The following is a 17,000-nucleotide window of genomic DNA, read 5'->3' as shown; positions in this document are numbered from 1 at the left end:
TAAAGGGACTGAGTCTAATTTCCAAACCCAGGTTTGCATTACTAAGTACTACTTTGTCTTTCACTGCACTGTTTTGTATCTTCAAGGCTTCTGAATTCCAATGATTGGCATGCCCACAGATGACACATTGAAGCCTTTTAGGGGATTTGTATCAGGTTGCAATTGGCTGCTTCTCCCCAGCATCCAGTTATCTACTCAAGTGCCAAGCTGCCCTATCTTTTATCTTTTTAACACTTCCCATTGTCTGAGTGTCTGCAATTTGCTGCCTGGCACTGGTTGGAATAAGAAACAGTTGTTGCTATTATTGCCACCAACCCTACTGCAAATCACTTTCATTGTGATCACAGCTTCCACTGCTTTCTCATCTCTGTGGCTTACCATACCAGTTGATCACTTTTGTCCATTCTTAAAACTCTGCTGTGTAATGTGTAGCTTTTGCACAGGGATTGGGGATGTCATCACCTAGTGCAAAGTTCCACATTATTCCGTAAAATAATGATCAGGATTCACTAAATATAACCCCCATTTTTCGACCATTTTGGAACTATATTTGTAATTATTGCATCAATTAGAACCATGTCAACATCAAGATTCTTATTAGGCTGTCTTCATGTCAGACTAATTCTGGATACCTGAGAATTTCTGAAGACTGAGGCTAGCCAGCAAGGTGTGTGTGTGTGTGTGTGTGTGTGTGTGTGTGTGTATGTGTGTGAGAGAGTTTAGTAAATGGAAGGCATAGCAAAGAGGAATGAAAAAATGTAAGTATTTAAAACCAAGATTACTCAGGTTTTAATTAATTAAAGAGGAAACTATTTACCACCTTAATTTATATGGTTCATTTAAACACAGTTTAATTGTCAATAGTTTATAAAGCTATGCTGAGATTAAAAAACAATATATCAATTAAGGTGGGCAGTTTATCAACAAAATCTCAAGCTACTAATGGCTGAGTGGAGCAGATGGTAGCATTTGAAAGTGTGGCACATTAAATAAATAGACTAAGAGGGAAAAATTCTTTGTAGTAGGGTTCAGTCCAGGTTGTGTTCTGCTCCTAAGAAACAAGGCCCTCTATAAATCTCTCCTAAAATAGGGTCAGGTATACATTGTCATAGCTCAGCACTATTCTGAGGACAGCTGTAGGCAGGGCTACAGAAACAGACTACAAGCTCAAGCATAGGCATTTGCAGACTTAGACAAGCATCCTTTCCACTGGATTTCTGGTTCTTGATACAATCCAAGGATCAGAGAATAGGAACCTATTGCATTATTTGATAAAAAAGAATACAAAGGACGATCAGTGTTAAATGTGAATAAGAACAGGAAACAGGAAGCATAGAGACATTCTTCTCATTCATATTTATCTCAGATTTTCAAGATCAGTTTAGTAATTAAATATTGACAACACCAAAAACTACACTGTGGTCACATTGTCATATCATTTTAGTTTATATACTGATAGTCTTAGAGAACTTCCTCATGCATGTTCCTGACCATGATATTTCTTTACTCGAGCATTTGTGTAATACCTTCACTCATACTCTTTCTAAGGACTTTTGCTAAGCATTCCAGGACACAGTGATTTCTATTTTCCTTAGAGATCTTCTCATCTTCACTACTTGTTTTAGCTCTTGATTATATATTATCTTAGAATATGTGGTATCTCCAGAAGTTTAAGATGATGCAAAGTAAAACAGTTTTTGATAAGGAATTAATCGGAAGTGAAGAGATTATTTTAAAACACATAGCGCTGAGCATCTGTGTGGCTCAGTGGTTGTGTGTCTACCTTCAGCTCAGGTAGTGATCACAGGGTCCTGGCATCCAGTCCCGCATTAGGCTCCCCACAGGGAGCCTGCTTCTTCCTCTGCCTACATCTCTCTCTCTCAATCTCTCTCTCTCTCTCTCTCTCATAAATAAATAAAATCTATAAAAAATATAAATATGGTGCTAAGTGCCTGATGAAGAGAATTGTCAGAAGGAAAAAAAGAATATTCCTATGAATTCTTGATAGTCGTAAAATATAGAATTTAAAGCACACCAACCAATTCTGTCAGAACTAGTTTCTATAATGTTTTGAGAGCAAAGTCAAGACCTTGGAAAATGATTTTGTTTTGCATATTCTCTGAAGTCTAGAATCATCTGTAGTGTGATCTAATGCTTTCGTTTTTTGTTCCCGAAGTTGCCTTATGTATGTACAATGTGTTTATTGCAAGGTATAGACCTTGTCATCTACAGCTATAATAGGGTAGCATTTTCCAACACGTGTTTCACTGAAATATTGTCCAACTAGACATTTTTTGAATAAAGCCTCTAAGTCAAATGACTTTGGGAAATGCTGCATAACCTATGCTCTTGTTGATCAGCAATTAAAAATATTTGACATTCTTTAATATGATAATAAGCATAATTTAACACTATACCAACCTCTCTTTAATTAGAGTAATTTTCACTAAATAAAGTAATTCATAATTATATAAGAAATTCTTGATATGACACACTATTTGTCATTCTTAATGTCTGTGAGACACATCACAAAGAACAATGTATTTTTACGAGAAGAATTTAGTGTCATCACAGCTTTAAATATAACCCATAGAGATAGCCTGTTATCACCACTGTAACCAGTTCCCTCTTTCTATCTCTCTATTTCTTTAATCACTTTGGGAACGCAAATCCCAAAGGTAGCATGCCATTACAACAGAAGATGATAACAAAAAGGCTCAACTAGGGAATGCTCAATGTTTAATCTGTTTGTCCTCATCATTTCCCACTCTACTGCCTAAATGTCACAAAATAACTAATTGATCCAAGAAAATCTATCATATTAGTTAAAGTTAAAATAAAGTGAGTGAGCTCATAAATAACTAGCAAAAGACGTTTAGTAAGTCTTGGATTATATTAAGTCCTCTTGTCTCCTCTTCCCACATAAAATACATTTCAATGAAAAGATATTGCAAGTTTCATAATATATTAAACACAAATTAACAGCCTGGGCATACTTTACCTTTTGTCTTTGCTTTCAACTGATTTAAGTGAATGCTGTCTGTCAGGTGATGTGGACACATGTATCACATCCTGGGAGTGGCTATGTAACTTGAAGTTTCCAGATTATACACTGAGAAATATGAAAAAGAAATGGAAAAAAAAGAACTTTTTAAAAGTTTAATTTATTAATTCCAACTTGTTTAAACTTTGATGACCAGTTCTTGGTACAATTTTTAGTTTGACATACTTTTATCTCTTACATCATCTGCTTTTACTATATTTTGTAACATTATTATAATGCTTTCCAGTGGTTATTTAAATTTTTTTTAAATTTATTCATTAGAGACACACACACACACACACAGAGGCAGAGACACAGGCAGAGGAAGAAGCAGGCTCCATGCAGGGATCCCGACATGGGACTCGATCCCAGGTCTCCAGGATCACGCCCTGGGCTGAAGGCAGACGGTTGGTTAACCACTGAGCCACTCAGGCGTCCCTCCAATAGTTAATCTTTTTTAAGTTCAAGTACAGGGTAATGTGACCAGGAGCAATGTGTTTCTATGAATTTAAGGAAGAACTTGCAAAATTTTAGATAAGACGGTGCTTAAATGGATGGGATGAGGACAGAGAGTATCCTAGAAAAACACTTTTGGGGTCTTTATTATCTTAAACATATAAAACAGGTTTCCTAGGCATGTCTAATTGTGGTATTAGACATCCTTTATAGGAATATAAAATAGTATCTAAGTTTATCTTTAATTTTCTAAGTTTAAGAATAAAGTTTTGTAACTCTTAACACTATATTTAATTTCATGACTCTTCAAACTGAAGTCACAACTAGGCTGGCTAACTGTACAGGTTAGGTGCACTTAGAATGAAGGCTGAATTGTTAAAAAATACTGACTGTTCTAAGTCACTGCTCATTAGAACCACTGGCATGAGTGGTGCTCTGAGGGGGTCCATGTGGCTTCCATTCTCAACACTTTCTTACCACATGAGTAAATAGGGTTGACTGTATCTTTTGCTCATATCTATATCAACCCTGCCCAGAGAAATATTTTATGTTACACATCTTAGAAAAATATATAAATATATAAAATAAGCATAAATCATTAGTTTATTCAACATTGTGGAGTTATTTTTTTTAGTTATCAACTATGATACAATATACCCTCATTCATTAAAATAGACAAAAGTGCCAAATTTGAAGTCCAGATTAAGAAAAACAACAGTTTTACTTTGCTGATATTTTAAAAGCCACATGATCTAAGAATACACACATTTACTTATCTCACAAAGACATAATCACACTGTCATCCATTTTTGAACCACAAAAGATGGATAGTATAACATGTGCTTAAAATGGATTCATTAATTATCAAAATAGATAAGTGTTTCATCAGGTATATACAGCAGATAACATTTATCTTTTCTTATAGAAGAAAAAAGATTAAAGTAATTCTTGAACTCATATTGGGGAAGAAAAAAGCCTACTCTACTGAGACTTTCATAATGTGACACTAGAACTTTGCCACAGATGGTAAAGTTACACAAACATAGATACAGACAAGTTATTTCATATTCAACTAGGGCAGTTGATTGCTGAGTAAAGCCATTCATTCCACCATAAATATTACACAGCATTTATTTTATTTCTTTATAAATATGGAGTCCCCATAAAAATTTCACAGTAAATGTTAGGAATTTTTTTTCTGACATGCCTCTCAGAAATTGCAGAGGATTTGCACCAATATAGTAAAATAGCTTGCTAATAAGAATGGTAAGGTGAAACACATCTATCCTCAATGGTGACTGTTGTAGTATAGGGCCTTGGACTTACAAGGGAATCACTCATCAACTGATACTGATTCTTTCTGTACATTTTTCTTTTATTGTTTTAAAAAAAATATTTATTCTTTTTTTTTTTTTTTAAAGAGAGTGTGAGTCGGGGGAGGGGCCAACTGAGAGGGAAAGAGAATCAAGCAGACTCCCCGCTGAGTGCAGAGCTGTTGGTGGCTCGATTCCATAATCCTGAGATCATCACTTGAGCCCAAATCAAGAGTCCGTCGCTTAACTGACCCAGCCACACAGGTGCCCCAATTCTTTCTATATATTAAGGGTGATATATTAAAATAAACAATTTTTACAATTCTCTAAAAATTTAAAGGTGCCTACTAAAATAATTATCTTCTGTTATGTTTCCTCAATTAAAAATTTGTTTTCTCCTCATAAAGTGTTTGAAACTCAACTATTCTATCCATTTAAGTATATTAAGATGCATTTGAAAGGAGAAAACGATATTCTGTAACTGCCATCAATTTTAGTTAGAAAAAATTTTGGGTGAAACGAGCCAATAGACAAAATGGAAGTGAAATCTATTTTCCACTGGAAAATAGCCATTTAACAGAATGTATGATCATAACATATTTTATATGGATTACTAAGACCACTGATAAAATAGATTTCACAAGTTCATTCATCTGTCTTCTCATGAGTAACTTTAGATTGCTCAATTGTTGATGAATAAAAGACTCTTGATTGTGCTTGTTCCATATTTCACATTGTTGAGTTAAGGAGTACTTAGGTCACATGACCAAATATAGCTCTACCCCTTTTCCAGTGCCTTTATTTGAGACTGAGAATATCTTGCAATGTTTTCTAACAAGTTAAAAACAAATTTTATGTACAAGAATTACATGTTTCTATTTATACATTTTTGAATTGGTTTATCTTTTGTAATGTATTATGAAATATTTTATTCAGTTTATTTCTGCCATTTGCTAACTGTGAATGATCTCATTACAGAAGCATCCTATAGGAATGCACTCTATGCAAGCTGAAAAAACATAATTTCTGTTGCCTATTAGTTTTTAAATATCTGATAGATGCGATATTTGTGTGTTTGTGGCATTAGTTTAACTGCATTATCTCACTGTCAGATTTATACTTATAAAATTTTACACAATCAAGTAAGTTCTTTTAAACCTAGTGTATATTGTGATATTGATCACTCTCAACACTATGAATTGTAACACCACTGACTGGATAACATACTCCTCTTCATGTACGCAATTCACTGAATAATGTATCACTGCTTAGGGTGGAGACACATGAAATAATTCAGTTGTTAGTAAACTACTTAAATGCACTTTGCCAACCTGAGTAAAACAAATGTGTGAGGATATTAAAAGGAAAATACCAGAAATGAAAGCCGTCAGATTTGTGTGTTGTTTAATTTTAACTGCACTCTGCTAGTGGAATTCAAGTTTGCCCTTTTGAATCATTATCAATTCATTTGAGGACTCAAATAAACATTGATAAAGGGCTCCAGGGAAACATAAATGGCAAGAATGCTCGGAACAGGAATATAGATACAGAGCACTGTTTTGGGAAGACAAAAGCTTTTCTTGCAAATGGTGTGCTGACGGTGTTTCTACATATTCTTATGATGGTTTCAATCCATAAAATACTTAAGATCAATTTAAAAAGTTAAAGAAAGGGGAAAGTTAAATAAGTTAATCTCTTGAAATTTTGCTAAAGCTGAGGTAAATTTCTAAAAAATACTACCTTAAAGTTCTTGGACTTTAAGTGCACAATTTTACTGGGAACTAGAAACACAATTACACAAAAATTTAAGAACTTCCAAACCATTCTATGAACAGCCAGATCTATTTTGGCCAATGCCAACCATGTCCCCCAAATGGAAATTACTCATGGCTTATCCACCCAATGGTACTGTTTATGTTTGGCTAAGTTTAATTGAAAATATTCATAAGCTAATTCAGTGAAGGATGTTTGTCAAAAATAAACCTATTGAATATAAAATGTTACAATAAAACATAAATAGAAAAGAACAAAATAAATAAAAAGAAATTCACTTTGGAAATAATCTTTCTAAAAACATTGAAACTTTTTTCTCTTTTTCTTTTTATCACATCAAGTATACTAAATTGTTCTCATTCATGTGTACATAGCCAAATATTTCAGTCCTAATTCAAGCATTAATGTGCATGAGGTTGTAAAAATTTATGACATGTGGAGAGTTATTTATTCATTAAAATGCATATTTTTCCACAGCAAGTATATTCTCTCACTCTAAAAGTCAGTGTGAATAACGAGCGAGTACAAAATTCACGAATTATCTTAGACTTAGCTTGCAGCAGATTGAGTGACAACCATTTTTCTGCACATCTCCTCCAGCCTCACTCCAGATTAGAACTGGCATCTTCCCCTATGCAAATGAACATCTAATTAGAGACACCTCCCAGTCAATAAGCCACTTTCTTATCACCAGTTATATTACCTGACAAGCCCTTTCTTTCCAGTCCTGGCCCACCAAGAATCTTCATTCATTTTCTCTTCTTCTTCTCTGCAAAGTGAACTGATCCCGCATAATCCCTGGAATAATGTAGTTTCTCTTGTGGAAGAGCAGCTTCCCTCTCCCCCTTTTACATCAAGCTAATGGAGCCAGTAGGTATCCTATTGATCTTTTCTCTATATGGTTTCCACAAGGATTTGACAGACTTCCTTACAGGTTAAACATCCAGGCTTTCTGAAGTGGCTATAAAGCTTTGTTTTTGATTTTTCTAACTTTTTTTTTGAAACCCTTGCTCATCTGTAATCTTTAAAAGCTCAGTTGATGCCATGCAGAGCAAAGCCTTATTTCTTTGCAGAACTAATCTAGACACTGTCTAGTGTTGAGTACAGTTGTCTGATTCAAATCTTCTGTTACAAAGCAGATGACATCTAGCTAGATGTCATGAGAAGAGCCTAACAATGACAATTCACTTATCCCTTAGAAAGAATCAATTCTCCCACAATGCATCTGTCAGAGAACTCTCACTCAGTAAAAGCAATTTTTCTAGCTGTCTGACACTGTAATTGCTCTTAAATTTTCAATGAACGTTTTACAAGGACTCCCCTGAACCATGATGAAAAACTTAACTTTTTTCTAAAAATGAGAGGCTGACAGGATGAAAGAGGTCTTTCTCTTTAAAGCCTTGCTTGCTTGAGTAGGAATTCTTTCATATCATCAACAAGCTGTTGAATAGAGGATAGATTACTTTCCATTTATTTCATCAATCAGATTAAAGGCTCTCCTTCACAATGCCCTTTAAACAAGAGCTGTTTATGATGTCCTCCCAGGTTTGACTTTAATGTAGTATTAAATCACTATGGACAGTGGAGTCGGTGAAGAATATAAATATGACGAATATCTGACAACATTTAAGTATTGCATATATTTTGGTCATTATCTTCATTCTTGTCATAAAAGAGAGGTAAACAGAAGAAGAAACACAGCTATAGATTTGCTATTTTTTTAGACTGGAAAAAAATGCAACATAATTTCCTTTTATGGCTAAGTAAGCAGAAATGCCAAGTATGGCAGTAATTTTTTTTTTCCTCTCAGACTAGGAATCTAAAAGGAAAAAATATTTTAAAAAAGTAGAAATTTCTTTATTTCTATTCTTTTCTAAATATGCATTTACTAGCTTTAAAAAATGGAACTCTGATTCCATGCATTCTTTGGGAATTCAGACTTAAAGAGTATAGGTGGTGTAGATAATCCTCAATTTTAAGGTTTTCCAAAAGTAGAATAAGCCCAAAGAACGGTTTATGATTTTTATCAGCAACACAATAGTCTTTTCAGAGAGATGTATGTGTCAAATAGGTTAAAATAATTACTTTTACTATGTATGTGTGTGTGAATGTGTGTATTTAGTGAGTAGACAATAAAAAATTAAATGCAGCAATATTCCTTAATCTAAATATATGATGTATGTGCGATCAAACCTTCTGATTTAGGTGCATAGTGATATTGCAGCTGTTTTAAGATAAAAATACAGTTTAAAGCCTACAGTTTATATTCCAATCTCTAATATGAATTACCCCAAATAAGAAGGAAATTATGAGAAATTTTAAAATGTCAAATGTGGAAAGGAATTTTATAGCCATCTTATCCAGTCTTCTGCTGTGTACATGCAGCTCCTGATGACTGCTTTGGTATATTCCATCCTCTCCTGGAATATCTTCAATAACTGGAATTTCACTACATCCCCTGGCAGTTTATATATTTTCTCAAAATTCTATGTGTCAGAAAATATTCTTCTAATATTGAGTCCAAATCTTTGTTCTATGATATATTATCCATTGTTCCATAGGCCATTGTTTTCATATAAACCAAATTTTAGGGATCCCTGGGTGGCGCAGCGGTTTAGTGCCTGCCTTTGGCCCTGGGCGCGATCCTGGAGACCCGGAATCGAATCCCACATCAGGCTCCCGGTGCATGGAGCCTGCTTCTCCCTCTGCCTGTGTCTCTGCCTCTCTCTCTCTCTCTCTCTGTGTGACTATCATAAATAAAAATTAAAAAACAATAAAATAAAAATAAACCAAATTTTAAAATATATGATACCTGAAGCAGTAAGTATTCAGGTATTAAGACAATTACTTTTTTGAAGACAATTCTCTTGTCCTCTCCACCTTCCCTTTTGAAGCTAATCACTGTCAGTTCCTACAACAGTTTTTTATGTATTCATTGCAACAACTTAATAGGAACAAATCACCCAGGCATTTTATCTACATAATCTCATTGAATCCTCCATCAGTATATCTATGATAGACATGTCTTTTATTCAGAGAAAAAAAATGAGACACGAAAAGATTAAATAAATTGACCAAGTCATGTAATTAGTAACTAGAGAGTCAAAATTTAAGCCCAAATTTTCAGGCTCCAAAGGCCACCATCTTTACATATTTTCACACTATCACTAATGCTTCTAATATTTCCTTTTCTTACTTGCCTTCTGATTTTACATTTCTATAAATTTGGCACCCATAAAAGTGGTAGCAAGAAAATAGGGTGGTAGTACTGTGCTTCAGACAAGAATTATGAAAACGATGATGAAAACGGTGGCAGTGGGTATGGAGATGAATGGACAGATACTCTATGTCTTCCTTCTCTGTCTCCCTCCTTCCTTCCTTATCTTTTCTCCATCTTACACACACTTACTTTCATTTTTCTTAGCTTTTTCTTCCTGTCATGAGCTTGCCATGTGTTATAGCATCCAAGTCATTGATAAGCTGTTTGCAACAGGTAAAGTTGAAAACTGCACTCTTCAACCTTCCACTTAGACACGTTCCTACTGACTGGAATCAATCTATTAATTGGCAATCTTTCTGTCAGTTACCAATTCCCCTGGATAAATCTGTTGATAAGTCACTCTGCTCAGTGCATCAACAAGAACCTCACTAAAATCTCTTATCAAATGCCTGTCTTTCATGTACTTTGTGTATGGCATTAATCTGTTAGGACCAAGTGTGGCTGATTTGGTGTGATTTGTTTTAGTGATCAGAAAAAGGAAATAACCCCTTTGTTTTTCATTTTTAAAATTTTATTCAAGTCATAACTCATAAAGACATGAGCCATTGGTTTTTGCATGCCTTAGTTAATCATATGACTTATACTGTCTGCATTTGCTTTTTAAAAAACTCTGAGTTCATCTTATAAATTCTTAGGCATGAATCTCTTCATGAGGGACTGGAGATGGGAAAGTAATTTTCAACTACGGAGTAAGAATTGTCCTCTTGAAATCTTAATTTTTGTAAGTATCTTTCTGTGTAGTATCTCATTTCATAGATTTATATGTTCATTTCTTTGTTCTATTTACCCTGGGTTTTGGCCAGGTTGAGCAAACCACTTAGGGAAAAGAATCCCATTCGATTTTATTTTCTTTCCTTTATTCTGTTCTATTTTCACTTGGTTCCAATTTCACCAGGAAAACTGAGAATTTCAGGCAAGAGATCACTTTTTTCCTTTACCAGTACATACCAAGTTATATACATTTACTTTCTGAGACTCATTCTGCCACCTTCTGCTATGGCCACCATTCTTCTTCACCCATGAGGTACTTGTTTTATTGATTATTCTCATTCTTATGTCAGTAAACTCCCCTTATTACTTTTCATTGCTCTTACAGAATAAACTGGATTAAGTCTCTACCATTAAAAATATATAAAACCTATACAGCAAAAAGTCCACTACATCTAATTATTTTCATTTCCCCCCTTTCCCCATGACTGTCAAGATTCTTTTTTTTTAATATTTTATTTATTTATTCATGAGAGACACAGGGAGAGAGAGAGGCAGAGACAGAGACAGAGGAAGAAGTAGGCTCCATGCAAGGAGCCCGATGCGGGACTGGATCCAGGGACCTCCGAATCATGCCCTGAGCCAAAGGCAGACACTCAACCACTGAGCCACCCAGGCATCCCAAGATTCTTGAAATAGTAGATCAATCTCAATATTATTACTTTCCCTCCCTCCTTTTTAGTCTTCAATCTATTGAAGTCCAGCTCTAGATCTAGTCTCGTAAAATTCCTATTTCCATAGCCTCATCTTCTTTTATCTTAGTTAATTTTTCTTTGTAGTTGATACTCTAACTAAATATGTTGAATTCTGAGTTACTAAATGTTTTGGTTACTTCTTAGAAAGCTCATCTTTCTATTTTTGTACTTGAAATCTGAATTTTCCTGAGGGTTCCATTTTCAGTTCTGTACTTTTTGCTCACTATTATCTTCTTTCTAAATGATTTCATTCAAATCCAGAGCTTTAACTATTGACTATGTAGTGTTCTTCTCCAACTCAGGCTTCCCTTGAACTCTGGATCCAAATATCAAGCTGTGCGTACTGTACAATTTCACTGGTTTTCTACTGATTGAATGAACAAACTGATACTTATTTTTCTATTTGGCTTCTTGTTTCTTCTATCCTTTCTGGGTTTGAAACCAGAAGAAAAGAAGTATGACTGATACCTAATGAGCATATCATGAAATTCTCTTGAAATTAAACCAGGGACTTACATTTGTGCTTCATAGGATCAACAGAAATAATCAAATGGAACTCATCTGATTTCTCCAACCATCCTTTACCTGCCAACCTACTCAAATTCACCTCATTTTCCCTTTATCCTAACAATAATTGGGCGTAACAATTTGTGTCAACTTTATCCAAAGCAGTCACCTTCACCATGTTTTGAGATACCATCTGCTCTCAGCTTCTCAAGTTATTCCTCACCCCGTATCTTTTTTTTCTGTTGCTTTGCATCATCAATTTCTTTCTATCCATCCTGGATAATTTCCATCAGCATAGCACCATTCTTCAGTACCTCCAAATTTAGAGAGTGTTATCTTGGAAAAGTCGTTGCAATGTCTTCAGTTTTTCTTTTAATCTTCCAATAGCCTTCAACAAAGTTAATAATTTTCTATTCGGACAATATTTTAAATTACAAACCACTTCTTCCACTACCCCTAGTGTTCTATACCCTGTTAACATGCTCTACTTTAAAAAATCTTTTTCAGGGAGCTGGGTGGTTCAGTCGGCTAAGTGTTTGCCTTTGGCCCAGGTCATGATCCCAGGGTCCTGGGATTGAGCCCAATATCAGGCTCCCTGATCAGCAGGGAATCTACTTCTCCTACTGCCCCTCCCCCTGTTCATCCTCTCTCTCCCTCAAATAAATACATAAAATCTTTAAAAATAAATAAACTAATTGATTAAAAATCTTCTTCAAAAAATCATCTTCCAAAATATTATTTTTAAATTTATTACATTTATTATTCTATTGTCTATCTTCCCAGTAGAAAATAATCTTCATAATAATAGTTTTATCCTTTTTAATACCCTTTATAGCCATTGACATATCTCAAGTGCCTAAAACATGACTGTTACATAGTAAATACTTGATAAATATTTGAGTAAATGAAATAACTCCTTTGTGAACACCTGCTTCTCTTGGCTTTTAGTATATTCTGTTGGTTTTGCTCCTACCTTACTGTCCATGCGTTCTTAGTCACATTTAAATTTTACAATGCCCAAGGACTGAATTGGGACTGAATTCTTTTTTTTTTTAAGGTTTTATTTATATATTCATGAGAGACACACAGAGAGAGGCAGAGACATAAGCAGAGGGAAAAGCAGGCTCCCCGTGAATTTTTAGCTATTTCTTTTAACTATAATTCTCTTTAAATGATTCACGGATTTGAGCATCTTATTCCATGGACTTCCCCGATTTACAGATATAGTACTGGACTTCTTTCTGAACTTTACTCTCATATACTTGACTACTTACTTCATATCTTTACTTAGACATCTAAAAGGGACCTTAATCTTAACATGTCCAAAATTGAAATCTTAATTTCTATCCCAAACCTATACTCCTTCTATGGTTTTCTTTATCTCATGTTCACCATCCACCAATTGCTCAAGCCCCAAATTTAAATTCATTCTTGATTCTTATTTTTTCTTATTCCCGATTAGGAATTTATGCCTATTTACCTTGTGTAATCAACATCAAATTTCCTGTTTCTACTTCCTCCTACCCCATAACATTTTTCCCTCCCATGGTGATGTTTTAAAAGCATAAATCATGGCATGATATGGCATGTATCCACCCTGTCATTTAAACACTTCAATGTCTTCCCATTGCATAAAGAAACAATTGCAAGCTCCTTTCTCTGGCCTGTCCTGATTGGCCTTTGCATCCTCAGTTATATGACGGTCCCTTTAACTTACTGTTCTCCAGCTGCACTTGTTATCTTTCTATTCCTCAAACATGTGAAACTTCTACTTTAAGACCTTTTACATTAGTTATTTTCTCTTTCTATATTCACAGGACTTGCTCTGTGCTGTCAGGTTACAAGTGTCATCCCCACCACAGAAAACTTTCAGAATTTTTTTTGAGTGGTAATTGGTTATCCTCCATGATATCAATTTATTTTATTTTCATCAAAGAACTTATTACTATCAGCCATATAATTTAAATTTTTAGTTCAAGGTTTGTTTTCCATAACTAGAATGTAAGTTTCATGGAACCAGAAATCTTGTCATTCTTGTTCACTGCTATATCTCCTGTGGCAAGATTAGTGATACACAGTAAGTATTTAATAAATGAAAGACTTTTGTTGACAACTCTGGTATGTTAAGAACACTTTTATTTTTCCTTTTCCAGTGTATTCCAAGTGACATTGCCTTAGTTTGGATTCCATTTCCACAAGTGATAAATCTCCTGATACAATCTCATATATCATAAAGGTTCTGTTTTTTCTTTTTAGTCTGTATTCTCTTTGTGCTTTCACTTGTATAATCTATAGATTAGTATAAATAGATTATTGATTCTTTTGTGTGTCTGTGTGTATACAATCTGCTATAAAGCCTATATAATATTTTTTCAATTGAGATATTATATTTTTTTGCCCTAGGATTTCTATTTGTTTCTTTTCTATAGCTTCCATATCTGTCCTGAAATTCACCCACTATATTCATTTTGTCCTGAAAATTCTTTAATATGTTCATCTAAGTAATTGTGAAATCTTGTCTTCTAAATTCAACATATTGGTTATGTTGTCTGCTAACTTCAACATCTATGAATCTCTGGCTCTGTTTCTTATCTCCACCCATCACCCCGCTCCACTCTGGTCTATGGGTTGAATTTTTTCCCTATGATTGGTAGGTTTTTGTTGTTGTTGTTATATATTAAACATTGTGGAAGGTATGTTGCAGAAACTATTCTGTTATCTTCCTTTGAAAAATAGCAAATAAGCCCATGCTTATTTGATAAAAGAGGCAAGAATATTCCATAGAGAAATGACAATCTCTTTAACAAATTGTGCTGGAAAAAATGGACAGTCAGATGCAAAAGAATGCAACTGAACTACTTTCTTACACCATATACAAAAATAAATTAAAAATGGACTAAAGATGAGGTCTGAAATTATAAAACTCCCAGAAGAAAATATGTACAGTAATCTCTTGGACATTGGCCTTAGCAACATTTTTCTAAATATATGTCCTAGGCACAGGAAACAAAAGCAAAAGTAAACTAATGGGACTATACCAAAACAAAAAGCCTTCGCATAGTGAAAAACCATCAACAAAATGAAGAGATAACCTGCTGAATGAGAGAAGAGGAGATATTTGCAAATGATATATCCAATAAGGGTTTGGATAATAAGAACTTATACAACAACACCAAAAAAACCCACAAATAATCCAACTTAAAAATGGGCAGACGATCTGGAAAGACATTTTTTTTTCTCCTAAGAAGACAAACAAATGGCTGACAGAGACATTAAAATGTTCAACATCACCAATCATCAGGGAAATGCAAATCAAAATCACAATGAGATATCAACTGTCAGAGTCACTAGAATCAAAAAGACAAGAAGTAATAAGTATTGGAAAGAATGTGGAGAAAAAAGAATTCTCATACGCTGTTGGTGGGAATGTACATTAGTACAGCCACTATGGGAAACAGTATGGAAGTTCCTCAAAAGATTAGAATACAGTAATTCTACTGCCAGGTATACACCCAAAGGAAATGAAAATATAAATTTGAAAAGATATGGGTACCTCATTATTTATAATAGCCAAGATATGCAAGCAACCTGAGTGTCCATTGATAGTTGAACAGATAAAGATGTGATATAGATACACAATATAATATTACCCATCCCTGGAAAATAAGAAGATTTTGCCATTTGTAGCAACATGGATGAACTTGCAGGGTATTATGCTAACTGGAATAAATCACACAAAGAAAGACAAATGCCATATGATTTCATTTATATGTATAATCTAATACAAAACAAAATAAACAATAAAACAAGCAAAACAGCAGAAACAGACCCTTAAATATAGAGAACAAACTGGTAGTGGTGGTTGCCAGGGAGGAGTTGGGGGATGGGATAAGCAAAATGGGTCAAGGGGAGTGGGAGGTATAGGTTTCTAGTTACGAAATGAATAAGTTATGGGGATAAAAGGTACAGCATAAGGAATAAAAATGGGGAATTTTGTTCTGATATGCCATTAAATTACTAATAGATTACCTTAATATCATGAATGCTTGCTTTTAGGCTTTATTAGAGAAGGTCTGTTTCTATTGTGCCCTTATTCTTAGGCCAAAGTCCTTACTCTTGGGATTTGGTCTTTATTCCTTATTCTTGTTCCTTCCAGAGTACAATGTAAAGCCAATTTATTATGGTCTTCCAGTTTACTGAAACTTTAAATCCGAACTCTCAGCAACAGGCAATTTTTTTTTTTTCGTAACAGGCAAATTTTGAAGTCTCTTTTCAACTCTCATGCTTCCAGCTGTTGTTTTTTTCTGGTGTTTGGAGTCTTGCTCCATGAATAAACTTTTTAGGTATCAGCTTCGGAAGGGTTGCAGATGGGGGGAAGTGAGTGGGGGGATGGGGTAACTGGATGACGAGCAATGAGGAGGGCACTTGCTCAGATGAGCACTGGGTGTTATACCATATATCGGCAAATTGAATTTAAATTAAAAAATGTGAAAAAAAGTATCAGCTTTGGCTTTGAAAAAATATATATGTAATTCATATATTTCAAATCCTTTTCTTCTTTGTGGCTGTTTTCTGGCATTATCCAACCATTTTCCAGCCAGTCTGGATAGCCCAAATTCTACCTCTGATTCCTCAGACTCTTTCTGCATGCAAATATGAACCAGCTAGTGTCCCTATGGGACCAAAAAATATATAATTGTGCATCTCACCTAGTTGGCCTTTCAAGGGTCATATTACCTCCAGTTTCGGTTTACTGCTAGTTGATTTCCAGTTTCTTTGTAGAGTCTTTTTTTTTTTTTTTTGGATTTTATTTATTTATTCATTAGAGACACAGAGAGAGAGAGGCAGAGACACAGGCAGAGGGAAAAGCAGGCTCCATGCAGGGAGTCCAATGTGGGACTCGATCCCGGGACTCCAGGATCACGCTTTGGGCCAAAGGCAGGCGCTAAACCACTGAGCCACCCAGGGATCCCCCCTTTGTAGAGTTTAAAAAAAAAACTTTGTCTGGAGTTTAGAACTATTATTGGTGAGATGGTTATAACAATAAAAATTATTGATTTATTAAATTTGCAATTATTGGGAACCACTTTTAGTTCATTATTTTTATATTATTGATCCACAATAACTTATTTACAATTCTGAAATCTCTAATGTTCTATAAAACT

At 34.5% G+C, this 17,000-nt stretch overlaps 1 long non-coding RNA gene across 1 annotated transcript in view; it reads left to right on the top strand.

Moving 5' to 3' along the window:
- The first annotated feature begins 602 nt into the window (after window positions 1-602).
- LOC125754923 (uncharacterized) overlaps window positions 603-17,000 on the top strand; it is a 54,703-nt gene continuing 38,305 nt past the window's right edge. The window contains exons 1-2 of the long non-coding RNA XR_007410071.1: window positions 603-758; window positions 4,921-5,076. This is a non-coding gene — a long non-coding RNA (uncharacterized LOC125754923). The remainder of the gene's footprint in view (window positions 759-4,920; window positions 5,077-17,000) is intronic.

The sequence above is a fragment of the Canis lupus genome, chromosome 4 (genome assembly GCF_003254725.2).
Source record: "Canis lupus dingo isolate Sandy chromosome 4, ASM325472v2, whole genome shotgun sequence".
Classification (NCBI taxonomy): Eukaryota; Metazoa; Chordata; class Mammalia; order Carnivora; family Canidae; genus Canis; species Canis lupus.
Note: the sequence above shows the minus strand (reverse complement) of the source record. Positions and strands in the feature narration are given on the sequence as shown.